Below are 19,000 nucleotides of genomic sequence, written 5' to 3' on the forward strand. Positions count from 1 at the left end.
GGTAGCAAATACTTTATCCTTAAAGATGCTAGAAATGGAAAATTTGATGCAAAAAGTGATGAAGACATATTCCTTGGTTACTCCACTAGAAGTAAGGCATATAAATGTTTGAATACTAACACTAACAAAATTGTGGAAAGTGCAAATGTAAACTTTGATGAGCATATAGAAGTCCAAGCTGAAGAACCAAAGAGAATGGATGAATATAGAACCTTTGTGTATTCTTATGAAGGAATGCCTATTGATGAGGATGTTGTCAATCAAATTGGGATTCAATAAAAAATTTCAGTTTCAGCCGAGTCACAACCAGTGAATGTCGAGTTACATTCAGAAGCTAAGTTGTAGAATGAAATAAATGCACAATCTAATCCTAAAAATAGTACACATGAAAGAGATGAAAAACAACCTGACAACTCAGTGCATAGTGACCCTGAATCTGAAAGATCAAAAATGGAAACAAGGACAAAACCAAGATTATCCAAATATGTAAAAAGACATCACCCTACTAAATAGATAATTGGTGACAAAGATGCAAGACCAATGACAAGGAATATACTAAGACATGAATCATGTCTGATTAGCAAACTTGAACCTAAGACAATATATGGTGCATTACAAGATGATGATTGGTATAAAGCTATGGAAGAAGAGATTGATCAAATAAAGAAGAACAAAACCTGGAGTTTGGTTCCTAGACCAGTTGACAAGAATGTGATTGGCACCAAGTGGGTATTTAGAAACAAGTTAGATGAGAATGGCAAGATTACTAGAAACAAAGCTAGACTAGTATGCAAGGGTTATGCTCAAGAAGAAGGATTAGACTATGGGGAAACATTTACCCCTATTGCTAGAATGGAAGGAGTAAGAACTTTACTTGCATATGCTGAATATAAAGGTCTTAAAGTCTATCAAATAGATGTAAATTCTACTTTTTAAAATGGTATATTGGAAGAGGAAGTCTATATTGAACAATCAGAGGGATTTTTTGATGAGAACAATAGGGATATGGTTTGCAAATTACATAAAGCACTCTATGGTCTGAAACAAGCACCTAGAGCATGGTATGAGAGACTTCACAAGTATCTAGTGCAAATAAGATTTGAAAGAACTGATGATAACATCAACATGTACATCAAATTAGAAGAAGGTAAGGATATTATTGTATCTAAAATCTTTTTGGATGACATAGTTTTTGGAGGAAAGGAAGTGCTTTGCAAAGGCTTTGTTGATAAAATGAAACATGAGTTTGAGATGTCTATGTTTGGAGAAATTAAAATTTTTGTTGGATTGCAAGTACATCAACTAAAACATGGTATATTTGTGACACAATCAAAGTATATCAAAGAGATACTTAAAACATTTGGATTGGAAGAATCCAAACTAGTCAGCACACCAATGGCAATAGGAAATAAGTTATCCAAAAATGATGTATCAGCTAAAGTCAATCAAATAATGTACAGATCCATGATTGGAAAACTACAATATGTTGTACATAGTAGACCAAACATAGCATTAGTAGTTGGAATAGTGGTTAGATTCTCTACTAATCCCAAAGAAAATCATCTCATAGCAGTAAAAAGAATAATGAGGTATCTCAAAGGAACTGACAACTTTTGTCTATATTATAAAAAGAATGAGAAGTTTGAGTTCAATGCATATACAGATGTAGATTGGGGAGGCAACATTGATGACAGAAAAGCACAAGTGGAGGTGCATTATTTTTAGGTAAAAGGCTAGTTACTTGGACTAGCAAGAAACAAACATGCACATCCGAGTCCACTGTAGAATCAGAATATGTGACAGCAGCAGTCAATTGCACAAACATTGTGTGGCTCACACATCTATTGAAAGGGATGAAAGAAGAGGTAACCAAACTTTTGATATTGTATTATGATAATACAAGTGCTATAAACATATCCAAAAATCCAATAATGCATGCAAAAGTCAAGCATATTGCAATCAAGTATCACTATGTCAGAGAATTGGTAGAAGACAAACAAGTGAAGTTGGAGTACATTCACACAAAGGAACAAACTGTAGATATCTTCACCAAAACATTGCCCAAGGATGCTTATGAATATCTTAGAGGCAAGTTGGGGGTAATGCCCCTAACTCAAGCAATGTAAAGCAAAAAGGAAGTTGCCCTACATCAATAGGAAAAAATCATTGAAATATATGAAGAATGATGCAGAGGATGACAACAGGAGCTGAAACTCCAAATCATTCACAAGCATGGTGATAGAAGGAGAAGACATCAAGAGCCAAAGCTTATATTGTGCATGTTAAAGATGCTACATCTTTGGAATTTATGTCAAAGAGGGAGAAATATGCAGAAAACTGATCAATACAAAGAAAGAGGGAGATATATATGAGAGAGGGAGATATATGAGATCAGTAGTAAGGATGCAACAGTCAAGAGGAAGACACAGAAAGAAGCAAAAAACATATATAATTTTGGTGGTAACAAAGTTGATCAATTGATCAGTTTGGTTTGCCATCAATGCCAAAGAGGGAGATTTTTGGAAATAATTTAAAAGATCATACATAAAAAGTAATAGAAATAGTAAAGAATGTTCTCAATAATTGTTTTGTCATTGATGTCAAACTTGCTACTTGCAGGAATGACAATTGCTTTAGTGATCCAAATACTATCAATTGGTTGATTAAAAAGGAGGAGGCAATCAATAAGATGTAATTAGAACACCTTGAGAAAGGTTGAAGTTATGATGTTGTAATGAAGTACAAGGATCAACTAAACCATTGATGAAAAAGTGTATTGATGACATACTCTAAGACATAGAGAATGGGCACACTGAAACATATCAAAGATGTAAGATTTTAGCTAAGTCATTTGGGAAGCCTAACTAAGTCTATTAGAGAGGGAGCCGAGCAAGCTAGTCAGTGCCAAATAGAAGCCCAACAAGTTCAACCTCAGTAAGTGTCGAGTGATCTTCAAGTGCCAAGCAGATACAAGTGCCGAGTCAAGAAACAAGTGTCGAGTAGATTCAAGTGTCGATTCAAGAAACAAGTGCCGAGCAGATGCAAGTGTTGAGTCAAGAAACAAGTACTAAGAAAGATATAAGTACTGAGTAACATAGAGGTGTCAAGCATCAATAAACCAATAATTCCAAGTTGTTGCATTATTTCAAAGATCGAAGATTTTCCAGATTTGAGCCAACAAGGTTGTTATCTAGAATTCTATGAATTAAATAGAAGATAAGAGTGATGAGCTGGTGGCATAGAATATCATGTAAAATTCTTTTTGAGAATACAACTAGACTTTAGACGAAGTTTCTAGATAAGAGCAAGATATGGGGTAGATACATTGTACCCTACCTAATCCACCTGAAACTTTAAAATTGGAGAGGAAGAATCGAGTGGGAAAGGGACTCTAGATTTCTATTTAAGGAGTCATAAGGTCATGAAGAAAAGTGTGAGAGGAAGTCAAGCATGAAAGCATAAAATGCTAAAGGAGTTACTAAGGAGTAAGAGAGCACAATTACTCTGCTTCAATAGATGACCACAAATATGGTTGCATTGGTATGATTAGTAAGAAGACTCAAGGAGATGAAGCTTGAGATGACAAGCTGTCAAAGTTGAAGTGATTAAAAGCCAAGCAAAATGACTGAACTGAAGTGTGATTTGAAATCTACAAAATATGTTGTAAGTTGTATCAGATCATAAAGCCATTATTGTTACTCTCTAGCAATTGTAATAGATAGTTTAAATCCTATGGACTTAGGTTGTTTTAATAGCCATGTTATAAATCCTTTAATAGGGTGACATTCCAAGTGAATGTTCTAAAGTCCTTTGACTAGGCCCATTCCTAATAGTATGGTGAAATCCTCTAACAAGGTCACATTTAACAGAGTGTTGTAAGCCTTTAACAGGATAGGCTTTTAACAGGGCATCACTTTAGAAGAGTGAGAATTAAGTAGCATGTTACTAGTGGTTTTTCCCAAATTGGGTTTCCACGTAAATCATTGTGTCATGTGTTGATCTTGCATATTTTATCCCTATAGATTGATTTACTATAATTTGCTAAGATGATTGATTTAAGTTTGAATGGATGAAAAGCTTATGGGCTCACTATAATTTGAGAAAAAGTATTATTAGGGCATTTAGACCTTGAATAACTGATTCACCCCCCCCCCCCCCCCCCCCCCCTCTCAGTTATTCTAAAGAATTCTAACAGATTTTGGAGTTGAGAAATATGAGCTTCCAATTTCTCCCCCATCATATTCAACTAGACCCCTTGAAGTGACAAATTCTTTAACCCCTACACATTCTCTGTCCAATCCAAATCGAAGCTCTCCACAGGACCACAATAATAACTAGAATAGAAAAAATCACCCTTGACATAATTCCTATTAGAAAGAGATATGACTTGTAGTTGGAAAAAATTTCCCAAATGCCACTAAATACTATTGTCTAGATTAACACCTAGACATGAGAAGTTGAGGTAAGTTGAGTTGTGAATGGAGGAAATATGCTTCAAAATCTTCTTGTCAAAATAACTAAAGTTGAGATCAAGGTGATTCAATTGATGTAGACTAGGAAAACACATTACATTATATTTTAATGAAGAAGGACACATTCAAAAACAATAGAAATGATGCAAAGTAGAAGTGTATCCACCTTCTAGAATATTGCTACTCAAGTAATTGGCTATTAAATTTGAAGAGTGCTGGAGAAAGTATCCCATTTGATAGATGATCTTCATGGTGGTCTACTGAAAACTAAAGTTTGATGATATGAGATGCTTCTCTACTGCATTCAATGCCATTCCACTCACAATAATTATGTCCATTCCATGAACTAAACCTAAGGGAAGGATACAACTCATCTTTGAAAGCAACAAGGGCATCTGTTTCCTCGCTTAAGCACACAACATTGCAAGTCTTTTAACATTTCATTTTAAAATATGACATTGTGTATACCCACACTAAAAATCACCTATAAATTCCATTTCTATGGCATTATTATTACAATAAGATACATTCTTCCATACCTTAGGTAACTTCATACTAGTCTAATCATGATTAGTAAATTTACTTCATCCTACACATAATGCCCTATTAGGTCTGATAAAAAATGAAAACATTTGACAACATGGGATGATAAAATGACATCTACATGGAAAAATATCATTCCATTTAAAGGATTGTTCACTTATTCCAAGCTAGATAGAAAATTATCTAAGTGGTTTCTCCCACCAACTAGAAGAAGCTTACATTAAACTTTAATGATGCCTTCCAAGGCAACCCTAGCTGGTAAGAATTGTTGCTCCTTTAGTTTCTCAAATTCCATCGTTATCGCAACATTCCCATTTATAATTAACCTATCTTCTTCAACTTAGTTGAAGCCACTAGATAAATTCACCCTTATAATATGAAGGCTAATAGATATATAGTCTCCCCATAGGCTAATAGAAATATTACCATCATTGATTGTACTTTTCACATAGAGTAGATTTGGTTAATGGAAGGTTAGTGGAATTCATATCTATAGTGTCAACCTAGGATAGTCTCTCCATCTCTCTCACCGAACATTAAATAATTATAGCTTTTTCCCTCCAAACCACTAATTTGATATGCAATGATTTTGGATAGTTTGGCTACCACCGACTTAGCTTGTTTCTTCGTCCACTTAAAATATTCTCTATATTTTCACTGACCCTCTTTTTAGTCTAAATCAATGTACTATGTGGTAATGATGCTATCAACACTAACACCCTTCAACTGATAGAGAAACAAAGAGTAGTGGAGTGCCAAAACAAGTAAAGCTCCACCTTATAATAACCATTATTGAGCAACAAGCCCCCACAACACAAATTCACCAAGCACACAAAGGAAGTTGCATAAAGGATCTTGAAAGAGAAACATGTTATCAACATGAACTCACATCATAAATAATTAAGCCACCGTCTATTAATTTTTGAACCAGGATTGCATGAAAACAAACAAAAAATAAATCAAAACCATAAGAACACTAGAGATACCTTGGGAAAACCCTCCTACTCAAAGCTAGCCACATAGAAGTATGAATCAATGCTGTCATAATTCACCATAGCAGCATCTTACATGGTAATCTACAAGAAAAAAAGGGATTCTTCTTCAAGAACCCATAGCCTTCATGCAGATGAAATAAAACAAGCATTGTTAAGTTTGAAACTACCAATTTTGAAATACAATGACCTCAAAATAGTAATACATTTATTAAATAAGAGTGGACAAATAGGAAATTGATCCTTCCATTATGTATATTAGGCCACACTAGGTAATGGACAAATTGCTACAATGAAGAAACTATATCTGGATAACTCAATAAATATAGAGAAATTTTTGAATCATATGAGAATTCTATCATCTCTATCACATCCAAATTTGGTTCACCTTATGGGCTTCTATCAACATGGGGATTTTCTCCTTCTAGTCTATGAGTATGCTCCAAATGACACTCTAGTTGATCATCTACATGGAAAAGGGAGAACACCACAAGGTCTACCTTGGAAGACAAGACCAGATATAGCTTTGCTCTATTTTTCTCTTCATCCATCCATGTTTCACAGAGATATGAAGTCTAGTAACATTCTTGTAGACATGGACTTTAGGGTAAGAGTTGTCAATTTTGGACTTTTTGGACCTATGTCAACTAAACCATCATGTGTTTCGATTATCCCTCAATTGACACCTTTTTATCTTGATCCTGATTGCAATGAATCATGCCAACTTACAAATAAAAGTGATGTGTATAGTTTTTGGGTGGTTTTATTTAAGATAATTAATAGTTTGAAAGTAAAGGATGGTGCAAAAAGTAGATGAGAAGCTAACCTCACATGCTTGGAAAAATCAAAGATCCAAAGTGGGGTTGTGTATGAAATCATTGATCAAAGAATTGGGATTGAATCAAATCCCTTGACAAATGTAATGACTAGGAGGGTTTGTGAAGTAGGGTTTTCATGCTTGCCATTGAAGAAAAATGAGAGGCCTAAATATATGATGAAAGTAGTTGTTTAGCTTGAACAAGTCAGATGGATAGTAGTGGTGGAGACTTGTATTCTTAAAAAAAAGTTCAATTTTTTCTTGTTCTAACCTTATCCATCCTTCCTTTGTCATTTCAAACCCCTTTCAAATGTCAATCTTTGAAGGAATGGTTCAATAGACAGTTAAATTATGAAATTCACATCAAAATCTTGACTAAGGCACTAAATTTCTCATAGAAGACTAAATAATTTACCATGATACCAAGACCATTTAGGAATTGTCAAATTCTAGATTTTCACAAGCTAAACATGATAATGAGTATCATAAAACAAAAGACTAGTGGTTGAGAAAGAAAAGGGAAAAGAATCACTCACTTAAAGATTGAATCCAAGAAGTAATGGAAATTATTCAAATGTCTGCAAATACTTCTATTTTCCCCCAATCAAAGCTATCCTTCTTGCCCTAGACAAATGAAAAAAATTCCTATGTTACCCAAATCCAAAGCTACATTTCTTGCTCACTTCTGAATAATTTCATCCCCTCTTCATGCATAAGGCAATTTTTTGGTTATGATTTAGGAGTGGTGATATATTTTCTTCTCACAAGTGATCAATTGAAGAAAGTAGAGAACTCTTTTGCTAGGAATAAACCTTGACTAGAGAAACATTGAACTCAATCAATGTGGGAAGTGAAAATCTTATTTTTTCCATTACAAATTGTGTGAAATGTGCTCTTGATCATTTTTTTTTGGCGACCATAGTTTGTATGAATTTTTTACTTAATTAAATTATTAAGGTTAACTATATTATAACTTTTGATTAATTATTTTTTGTTTATAATTAATTGATTTTAATTTTTAGTTGGTTAGAAAATATTATAATAAATGATATACTTTAGGTGATGTGCATTATATTGATAGTGGCATTAAATTCATTTTCCCTTTCATTAAAATTTTAAAAATATAATTAAAATATTTTTAATCACCACTTATCGAAAAAAAGAAGTCTTGATCAGAAGTTAGGTTCAAGAAGCAATTATTCCAAGTCTAGTGGTCTTTATAATGTATCTCAATCGAGACCATTTTTTAATGATTCAAGCTTGAATTCTTATTTTATTTTATAATTTGATAGAAGAGAGCCTCTACATTTGCATCTTTATAAGACTATGGATGTCTCAAAAATTAAGATTATGCTCTTATGAATGAGTCACTATAATATATTATAACTAGATCACATCTAAGGTTGCAAATATATCTTTTAAATGTCTTGTATGGATTATATTTGTCTTTGATCAATCTAGATAATTATACAATATTATGGCTTTTGTGCATATAAGAGTGTATGACTAATTATCTAGTCACTTTATAGTCATTTACTTGGTATTTTAATAAGTTACTTTTATTTAAGTGACTAATTCTCTAATCACATATTTAATTATTTATTTGGTATTCTATTTAATCATTTCTATTTGATTGATCTTGTGATTTTACCTAGTGACCAAAATAGTCACTTATTTTGTCACCTATGCCTGTACATTGTAAGAAACTAGTGAAATGTGATCAGTTTTAGTCAAGTGACTAAAAGTTTTAGTGGTGTGACTAAAATTTCTAGTCACACAGTCACATATTTTTCAAAATGTACTAGTGGTTGAAACCAAAAAGAGTGATCTATTGGATGTGTTAAGAAAGAGTCTTGATTATACCTAACCCCCAAACTAGCAAGAAAAGATAGACAAAACTTTTAAAGAAAACACACAACTGAAAGAAAACACATATGCAAGAAGTAAACATACTTGCATAAAGTTTTTTTTTCCCCTACTTTTAGTCCTCAAAATAATGTTTTAAAAACTAGACATTGATTGTAAATGTAACCAATTCCCCTTGTAGAGAACTTGCCCTAAAATTATTTTATCCCAAAATTTCTACAATTTGATAAGGGCCAATCCATAAGCATTGAGACTTAGTGTTGCCCAACTTTTATATTTCCTTGTCCTATAGGAGTACAAGGCTAGATATTCTAAAAGATTTTATTATGGCCTACTTATCAAACCATCATTTGATGATAGCCTAATGTTTCACCATATGCTTTAAAGTGATTTCCCTTTTCTCATCCAATTCAAAGAGATTCATTAGTTTGATCTAAACTCTATCTACATCCTCATCATACCCTCTCATAAATTTAAAAATTGGAATCTTGAGATTAAGTGAGAATACTAGTTCTTGTATGTAAATGAGTAAGTATGGAGATATCCCAAAAGAATTTTTAATCCTAATTGTGTCCATCCATAATGCATATTTCAGCTAAGTGTGCCAATCTTTTGGGTTCTCCTTCAACAATTTCTTCATCACTCTAATCAATTTCTTATTGGTGGACTCAACCATGCCATTCCCTTGGGGATAGTAATAAAATGAGAACTTGATTATAACCTAATTTTCTAGTGCCCATTGAGTAAGAAAGATAGATACAAAAGATGGCCCATCATTGCATACAAGGAAGAATGGCATTCTAAACCTTGTGACAATGTATTCTTCTAAGAAATCAATAACCACTTGTGCTATGTAATTTCAAAAAGTTTCATCTTCTGCCCAACACATGTGATAGTTTCTATCTATGAGGATGAACATATGTCCTATAGATGATAGTAGATTTACTGGTCCAATAAATTCCACCTCCCACTTAGCAAAAGGGCATACCTCAAATAATGTTTGTAGTGGCATAGTTGGATGTCTCTCTCTATTGGCACTTGTTTGAAAATTTGGCAAGAATGTACATGTTAAAATGTATCCTTGAAGATGGTAGGCCAAAAGTAAGATGATCTCAAGATCATGTGAGTTGTAGTCTTTGCTGATCTGTGTCTCATGCCATACTTATCATGATATTTTTCCAATACCTCCTTTAGTTCTTGTAATCCCAAACACTTCAAATAAATTCCCTCATATGTTATTTTATTATTTTTTCTATCTTGAAGCATATAGAATTCACATTTCATCTCGAGTCCTTTACATTGGGAACTATTCATCCAATTAGGGTATTGATTCTAAAAAAGATAATAGACAATATCTTGATACCATACATCTATGATTATTCCTAGATCAATATCCACTTGAGACACTATGATCTTTTGTTGATTATCAGTGTTGATTTTTCCATCATATTTGATTTCATTGTTAGGATTGATCACATTATCAGCTATCATCTTAATTAGTCCTTTTCCTCTCACCTACAACATTAGTTGAATCTCTAAATCAAACTCTTTTAATATAGCCATCCATTTTCCTTGTCTTTAATCTAACTCATTCTGCATTAGTAATGTTTTGATAGTAGGATCTGGGACAATTGCATATACCTTGCTCCTAACTATGTAGTGAGGAAATTTCTTGAATGCCTTTATTAGAGTGAAGGATTGTTTGTTAATATTTGAATAGTTTAATTTAGCATTATTTAGTGGACAACTCATGAATGCAATAGGTCTTTCATACTCTTTTTATTTATTTTGAGTGAGAATCATAGTGCATGAATGTTCTGAAGTAAAGGAGTGGATTTTGAAAGGCAAGTCATAATCTAGACTTATTAGTACAACAACCATGGATATACCTACTTTGATATCTTCAAAAAATTTCTTTATTTTAGGAACCCATTCAATTTTTCTGCCATTTTTTAGCAATTCATTGAGGAGGTGTACTATCTCAACAAATTCATTAATAAATTTATGCACAAAATTAATCTTCCCAAAGAAAGACTTAATCTCTTTACTACTATGAGGAGGTGATAATTTAACAATCTCTTCTATCCTTTCAGGATCAATGGATATCCCTACGTCAAAAATAACATGTCCTAAAAAAATTCCTTTGGTAACCCTAAATGAACACAATTAGGATTAAGAGATATGCTATATCTTCAACACCTATTCAAAACTTGTCTCAAATTAGCAACATGATTACTTTAATATTTTGAAAAGACTGTTAGTTCATTCATGTAGATAAATATACATTTATTAATCATCCCTTTGAACATTTCATCCATTGCCTTCTGAAAAATAGCTCTTGTCTTGATTAATCCAAAAGACATTATTCTGTATGTAAAAGTTCCCCATTTTCTTGTAAATGCAATCTTCAACCTGTCTTCTTCATCCACCATCACTAGTTTGTATCTTGATTATCCATCTATAAAATACATCATTTTAGACCCATTCACAATTTGCAATACTTCATCAAGAAAGAAAAAATGATAGTTATCCTTCTAGGAAGCTAGGTTCAAATTGCAAAAATCCACACAATGGTGAATTTCTCTAGTGTTCTTTCTTACTGGAACCAAGTTAGCAACCCATGTAGAATTTTGAATTGAGAAGATAATTTTTACATCAAGTGACCTTTTGATTTCTTTCATTATCAAAGGCCCAATTATGGGATTCACCGGTCTCTATATTTGATGAAAGGGTTTGGCATTATGCTTCAACATAATGTGATGAGTGATGATTTTAGGATTATATGTCTTGAGTTATTCATAACTACATGCAATGGCATCTTTTTATTATGTAAGTATACTTTCTCATTCTTGAGGGTTACATGCCTTTCTGATTCTTACTAACTTAGGATCTTCTTCCGTAACCAAATTATATGAATCACATTCTTTAATCCTATTTTCTTTAATAGTTTTTTACTACATGTTGATTCATCTCAATCAAAGATATGTTCCTCTACCAACCCATTAGGAATATTATTGGACTTCAAATTTATAATCCCATATTCATCCTCTAGCTCATCTTGCTTGGGTTTATCATTAGGGATATCATCTATTTCTTGTCCTTTGAAAAGGACATTGCACATAATGAGCTCAAGAATATGTTGGTCATCTTGGAAGACTTGGAAGTTTGTAACATTGTCTGCAATAGATGAGGTAACAACCAACTCAAATTAAAACTTCTTTAGTTTTTTTTTATTTGAATGGGTTGCAATGCACTTGCTGAAATGGAAAGGGCATTGAATACTATGTTCTTCTTTCTCATAATGGACCTTATGTTCAAGGCCTCAAAATATTCCAATAAGTTCCAAACTCTTTTATGGTAGGCAAGTAATATTCTATTATTGCAAGAATAAATTCATTTCACCTATCTAATGACCAACTAAGAGTCTCTTTCAATTATGAGAGCTTTGACGTCTTTCTCTAATGCAAAGAGAAGTCTATGAATCAAGGCTTCATACTTTACAACATTATTAGTACATCTAAGTTGTAAGTGATATGCTACATAAAAGACCTACCTTTGGGATTAATTAATTCATTAACTACACCGGCTCCTAATTTGCATTTAGAGTTGTCAAACCTGAGTGTCCAAGTTGGTTATTCTTTGGGCTTTTGGACTTGTGTTTATTTGTTCAAATATTTTCTTTCACTTGAAGCTTGAAGGATTGTTTCTTTAGGATCCATTGTAATCTTTCACATGGTGGACTTGGTAAGTTGCTATTATTTACCTTTGATATTGGGGTTACCTATTTTTCTTGTTGATCTTGAATATCCCTAATCAATTATGTGATTTTATCAAATTTTGGCTTAGGATGAACAACTACCAAGGTCCAACCTTGACCTTTTATAAAATCTCTTCTCCTTAGGAGTTTCATCATCCCTAGTGGAGGAAAAGATAAACCCCCACCATGTGAAGAGGTGTCACTATATGATACATTAAGATCTTTTTTTCCTCTTTAAATTTGTTCATGACTTCATATGTGTACGTGGAACTTGATATTTCCTCTTGTATCTCTCTTAGAGTTTGACCATTTTATAATTGCATTAGCTAAGTCATTACCCAGGTGATTTCTTCTTGGCAATGTGAGCACTAAAATTATGAATGACTTACTTTGTGTAGCCTACAAAATGTTGGAAGAATAAAAAATTTTGGGTCTTATACTTCGCATTGCCATTATAAGTTTGCAAACATTTTCATGACCTCTTCTTTTGGGGTAGGGGTCATAGATTCTTTATTTAGATTTTTTAGTCTCTTAGTTGAAGTTATGTCGAGGGCCATCACTTTGTAGGAACCTAAATCATCTTGAAAAAATGCTACCTCAATTGGTGTGTTGTATTCTATGATCATCATCTTCAGTTTTGGCTTAGTGTTGATCTTGATATGATTATTTAGTCATTTCCAAGGTAGCCATAGTTGAGTAAAATTAGTTGAGAAACATCCTCTTAAGAATTTTGTCCATTCTCTACTTAGAAAAAATCTATATCTTTCTGGGATCTCCACCACATCTATGTCTACGATGTCTTGGATTCTAGGGTTTGTAGTACAGTGTATTCCAACATCTTTCAATACCACAATAAATTTTACTTTCATCTTGTCAAGTTGAATCATTATTCAATTCATAGGTTGAGGAGTAACTCCTAATGTTTGAACTATCAAAAGTGGCATGACATTATAAGAAGCTCCTAAATCAATGAGACAATTTTACATGTTTCATCCAAATATTTTGATGCTGAGCAAGAAGAAGGCACTTTGGCCTTGTCTTTATACATGGTTGGCATAGCCTCAAAAGTGTTGACTTGTTATGATACTATCGTTTGAGGACCTATACTAGGAATTTCCTTTGTATGATCAAGAGTCTTTATTAGTGCTTCCCTTTGAATAGGAAATTTTTTTAGCATGACTAAAAAGGATATATTGGCCTTTTTTCTATTTAAATCTTCCACTACACTATACTTCTTAGTTGACCAAGAAGGATTCTTGAGGATTGTATGCACATTTCCTTGGTTTTGATTTTGTTGTCCAACATAGAATGCTCTGGTAAGTACTAGATTGTTATTGGCCCTTGGATCTTGAGACATTTTTTGTAAAGTAGGAGGAATCCCATTAGTCATGGGTTCCCTTCAGTTCTAGAAATTATAAGTATTATGATTGTCATTTTGAAAAGTAAGCATCTCTTCTTGTTGAGGATCTGATTCTTGAATGAATGGAAAAGTGAATTCTTCATTGACTTGTTCTTCCATCCCTAGATTCTATGGAAAATCATAAGATTCTAATAGAAAAGTATTGAAATACATAGGGGACTTATTATTATTGCCTTGTGAATTTTGGTTCACTTCTTGATTTCTATTGAAATATGATCCATCATAATTGGGTACATTTTGATTACTATCATATTGATTGATGTCTCCAAACTAAGTATTTTTGTTGTTATCTATAGGGATACTTCCATTGTTTGGATAGGTGTTCCATTTTCAATTTTATCTTTGGAAACCATTGTTGCAATCTAAAGGATTGAAATTGTTCCTTGTATTGTTATTTCCATTGAAATTCTTGTTGTAATTTTGACCATAATTGTTGTTGTAAGGGCATGCATTCATTCTTTACAAGTTATTGTTCTGCACTTATGACAACATCAAACAGGTTAATTTGTTGGTAATTTGAGACATGGTCTTCTTCATTTGGCCAATCTCAGATGCAACATTATTTCTAGCTTCAACGGATGTGGTTGCCTTCTACTCAAAGAAAGTATCTTTTGGAGGTTCATATTTTGGATAAGTTCTTGCCAAAATTAGTACAACTAGTGTCTTTTGTAATGAAATTAGATTCATTGGAATGAATTGACTAGGCATCACTTATGCTCCAATCGGATATGTTAGTACTATTGAAGTAGCTTGAGATGGGACCATTAATCCTCCTCCATTAGGATTAGATTGTTAAGTAAGGGTAATTTCTTTTGAGAAAAAAATGTCTAATGTATCAATGTTTGTAGTAGACAGTCTTCTCAAGAAAATAGTCATAAGATGATCCATAGCATTTCAATAAATCTAGATTGTAACTTCAACTAGTATGGTGTAGACTGTCTCCAACTTGTGGTAAGCCATGTGAAATCGATGGTTGAAATGTGAAATGGTTTCTGTTGGATCCCTCTTGATTGATATAAACTGTTGATATATCATGGTTGGGTTAACAAATGTTTTAAATTGCTCAAGGAAAAATTTTTAAAAGGTGGCATAATTTTCTTGGTGTAAAATTCACATACCAATTAAAGACAACTTCTCCCAACAAGTATGGGAATAAAAAGAGGACCACATTCTCTTCGTTTACCTATTTGTGATTGTATATTTCTTTGAATACATTGATATGGTGCTCTAATGTTCATGTTTCTCCATAGATGAACCTTGGGCATAATTTCTTAGGATTCTTGGGAAGGTCATTAAGTACACCTTGCAAGTTAATTGGTGAATCTAATGCTTAACAAGAAGGTCATCAGTGGAGGATTTGGTGGAACAATAGGTGGAGGTTGATTTGGAGGTGGAACTAAAGAAGATGATGGAATTTGAAATAGAAGTGGTAGAATTCTTGGTAATCCTTTATCACTATGAGGCTTGTGAAAATGGTTTATTTCTAGGAACTTGTGTGCCCAGGTGAATATCTTAAAGCTTGTTAAAATGGAGATGGGATGTTAGGATCTTCAAGATTGCATCAATCCTTGAAAAGTGCACCTCTGTAGAAGTGCACTCTTTCAAAATAGCAGACCTATGCACCTACACACCTTCTGATAGTGTTGGATGGAAAAAATTTTGAACTTTTGAATACAACAAAATTTCCAAACAAAAAGTTGTGTTTCTTATCCGAATGGTTTGTGGGTCCTCATTCTAGCACCACTTATATTGAGTTATCATTGCATGATGTTGAATGGCAAGAATCCTTTCAAAATCCTCCCTTGAAAAGCTAATCTAGGATAAACTCCAAGGTTCTAAGTGATCTTACATCCTATAAAAATCCACTCAATTGAAGATAAGTTATTTGATATGTTGCTATTTGATAAAAGTAACCACAAAAGAAATATATTTTTGATAATTTTTGTTTTATGATGAATCCAAGTTATTAATGTAACTATATGAATTTGTATTTTAACCAAGTGTTAGCAAAGAAAATAACAAAGATAAGGTAGCAAGGGTTTAAAGAAAATAACTTGAAAGGAAAATTCCTAATGGACAAAAACAATGGTAACAACATGTCTATGAATTAAATCATCAAAATGATCGGGGAGGAAACCAATAAAAATAGGAGTAGTGCTTCCTTAACTCCATTAATGTAATCATCAATGGGAACTCAATATAAATTGAAAGGTGCTTCACATTTCATCAAATCACAAGGCCATGTAAAGTGTTCTCATGTGAGACAAGATGCTATGCAAGGTCAATAGGTGATCTTTTCTTCAATTTGTTACATCAATGGAATTCGTTAACACAACACAAACACCAGAAGTAAAAGATTGTAAAATCATAACAACATAATAAAATCATTGGCTCTATTATTCATTTACATGAATTCACAAAAATAACACACTCCAACTAGAATAACTACACTCAGAATGAGAGCACCAATAGAACATATTATTTAATCAAAATAATGGCCTAGAGTACATATTACATCCATTTATTTATAAGAAATAATCTCCTCCCTATATGTTAGGATTAAGATTTCTTAAAATGAAAACACATGCTAAACTATAATTATATAAAAATTGTCTCTCTAAATGGTGCTAAGTAGGTCTTAACCCCTATTTATATTCATTAATGGGTGCATGAGCCTTTACATGACAGAAAAGAATAAAAGAATGAGAAATAAGAAGAATGTAGTTACAAGATGATCTAGGAGTCTATAGAAGCTCTATAAATGGAAGCATGGCCTTCTCTAGGTATTTCTCAAAGTTGAACCATCGTCAAAATGCATTTAGTGCATGGAATGCTCTAAATTAGAAACTAGTAGTTAACTATTGGTGCACTGCTTCTTACTCAAAATTATCGATGCACCTATATGAAAAGAGCACATGCACACTTGCACACTTGGTGATAGGTTCCAAAAATCCAAAATTTTCCTAAATGTCAAAACTTAACTTCCAACATCTAGGTTTTTTCCCTCTTTACACTAAAATTATGGTTGGATATTTGCTCTTAAACTTCTCTATAATCTCTACCACTTGAGTAGCTTCTAGAAAATCCAAAGCTTCATATTTATCCTTTACTGATTGTTGGTAATTACTAACTCCAATCAAAGTTGCCACAAAATCTTAAAGCTTTGTGTTTGGCTCCAACAATACCTCCTTAGTCTTGAATCCTTATCTTATGTATTCATCTAATGAAGCATCCTTAAATGTTCCTAAGAATTGTTGGACCACTGATTATGTCACAATAAGCTTGATCTAAGCCTCATCTTCAAAAATCTCAAGGCAAGTAGAGTTGTAGTATGTTTTCACTTCCAAAAAAATTTCTTCATTCTAATCCTTAAGCCTATAGATCTCTGCATGTAATCCTTCCATAATCATATTCCCTATTGATATATTCTTAATTCATTTATCAAGCTTTTCTAGCTCCTTAGTAGTATATAGTTCCATTAGCATATGATATGATTTCATTGCATGTAGGTCTTTAGCCTAGGTATGTACCTTACCCATTAGCCCAAAATCTTGGTTCACTATGGAAACCAACTTGTTGGTACCAAACTGGATGTGGTACAATAGGTTCAAATTACCTTGTATTATCTATACACCATTCTCCTCAAACTTATCATGCCATTGTTGACATGCTTCCAAAAATGGATCTAATTGTGCTTCCTCTATTCCTCTTCTCTCTATTGTCATCACAAGAGAAATATATGGGATTTCTAGGTCAATAGGGCCCACAACTTCATTTATTTAGCCTCTTAGTTTCTCATTTTTCTTCCACAGTGCTATCAACTAAGAATCATCCTAGTCCTTATTCATTGATACAGGAGCATCTTACACTTTCTTTCAATCCTACATTTTCTTGTAATCTTGCAAGTTGAGGGAGTTTGGCCTTGGAGTTTTGGAGTCGGTCACCAAAGAAGTGATGCTCAATCACTATTTGGTATAGTTTATGCCTAGGAGCTTGACATACTGAACATAGCATACACTATGGAGCTAAGCATGTTCTAGGAGCTTAGCATACACTTTTTTTTTTCAGCAATGTTTTGGAGCTCAACTTGGTTTTGTTAACAATCAATTTTTTATTGGTTCTTGTGAGTGTCAAGTTGTTTGTGAGCCAAGTTTGGGTATTTGATTTCTGTATGGGTATTTAATTTAGTGTTGTAAAAAACTTGTAACTCAACCTATATTTAATGTAAGGGATTTAATTTAGTTTTTAATAAGCTAGGCCAACTTGTGGCTTGGTTGGGTATAAGTAAGGGGTTTTGTGGAGTCTTTAGTCAATAGGAGAACTCATTCATTCAGAGGAGTGAAAGGGATTTTGTAAATGCAAATTTTGAAGAGCTAGGGTTGTGGTTTGAGAACCAAAGGATTTTCTTGGTGGACCTAAGGGTACAAGTGTGGATTTTCTTGTGTTCTTATATAGTTATGGATCTAGACTAGTTGGAGCTGAGTTTGTAAGTGGAGCTTGTTAGATCTTGCAGAATGGATTTTGTAATTTTTGTTTGTATTTGACCCTAACTTGGAAGGCCTTATAGCTAGGCATATTGTATGTAATTAGTTATATCCATGAATAAAAATTTTGGTATCATATCTTGCATTATTGTTGTATTTTCATTGAATGGCTATTTATTGGTAGTTTAGACATCTCCTTTGGGCATTCTCCTACCTTTCACTATGCTAGATGGTATCAAAGTGAAGGTCATTCCTAAATGTGTAGATAGACTACCAAATTTGAGGCAATTTTGTATGAGGGTTTTGGGTTGGAGAAGGTTGATCTTGTGGTTGATTGATCTTCTAGATTGATGGATCTATTGCTTGGGTTTTGCTAAAAAAATGGAAAATACCTCCAAGGAGATTGGAGCCTAGGGAAATTGATGATCTTAGTGATGTTGTGGAGGAAAGGATCTCAAAGAATATTAGAGAAGAGTTCAGATATTAGATTGCATTTATGAAGAGTGACATGATTGTTGAAATTGTAAGTGCTTTAGGTGGTGTACCTAGGCATGTGGGTACTGAAGGTATTTATGAGGAAGTTTCTAAAGACTTTAAATTTGTTGGATCTAGTGGTGAGGATAGAACTGATCATGTGGAGAGACCTATT

At 33.1% G+C, this 19,000-nt stretch overlaps 1 pseudogene; it reads left to right on the forward strand.

The window, feature by feature from the left end:
* Nucleotides 1-7,595, forward strand: part of LOC149542619 (LEAF RUST 10 DISEASE-RESISTANCE LOCUS RECEPTOR-LIKE PROTEIN KINASE-like 1.1) — a 93,344-nt pseudogene extending 85,749 nt beyond the window's left edge.
* Nucleotides 7,596-19,000: the final 11,405 nt, after the last annotated feature.

The sequence above is a fragment of the Cupressus sempervirens genome, chromosome 8 (assembly GCF_028749045.1).
Source record: "Cupressus sempervirens isolate cs-2001-9-10 chromosome 8, ASM2874904v1, whole genome shotgun sequence".
Taxonomy (NCBI): domain Eukaryota; kingdom Viridiplantae; phylum Streptophyta; class Pinopsida; order Cupressales; family Cupressaceae; genus Cupressus; species Cupressus sempervirens.